Consider the following 922-nt stretch of genomic DNA (forward strand, 5'->3'; position numbering starts at 1 on the left):
TGGACAACGTTACTTTTGAAGATACCATTTGAAAATATTAAATATTTTATTCTTTGTTATTCATAAATGCTGTTAATGTGCTATTAAATACAGAATGAATGAAAAAATGTGGCAGTGAAATATCTTCAGAAAGTTAAAGTATAATACAGAGCTCTATATGAGTTCAGCATGCATTATGCATAAAATTTAAAATTACTTACAAATAGTGGAGACTGGAAGACCTCATCATAAAAAAAATAGCTTAAAGATTATTTTCAAGTGTCCTTTTGCAGATAACCAAGACTATTATTCTCAAAATAACACCACATACAATTTATTATGTGAAATTCGAAAGAGAAACTTTTTGTATAGAAAAGGGGTATTAATATAAAGTGATTATTATATGTGAAATAAAAGTTGACATAAAAATTTACTATATAAAGTTAGGAATTACCTTAAGTTGTTTTGCTAAACTCTTTACTGAATAATCAAACAATTATTCAGTAGTTTGTGCCGCTTCTTTTTTTATGTATTTTTATTTGTGCTACTGACTTGTGAGGATTACCTATGCTACTCTATTAGATTCGGCATCTTTTACCAACATAACAATTATTTTTAGTATTTATTATAATAGTCTTACGTAATATTATAAGAAGCCCTGGTGGTGCAGTGGTTAAGCACTTGGCAGCTAACCAGAAGTTTGGAGGTTCAAACTCACCAGCCGCTCTGCTTCCATAAAGATTAGAAACCCCACAGGGTCAGTTCTACTCTGACCTATAGAGTCACTATGAGTCAGAATCAATTCAATGGCAATGGGTATGGTTTTACAATATTATAATAACTAGTAAAGCATAACAACCCTCATTACAATTCCTTTTCTAAATGTATTACTTATTTTTCCAAATGAATTTTAAAGCATTTTTAATTAAGAAAGTTGAGTAGA

The sequence above is a fragment of the Trichechus manatus genome, unplaced genomic scaffold (genome assembly GCF_000243295.1).
Source record: "Trichechus manatus latirostris isolate Lorelei unplaced genomic scaffold, TriManLat1.0 scaffold00092, whole genome shotgun sequence".
NCBI lineage: Eukaryota > Metazoa > Chordata > Mammalia > Sirenia > Trichechidae > Trichechus > Trichechus manatus.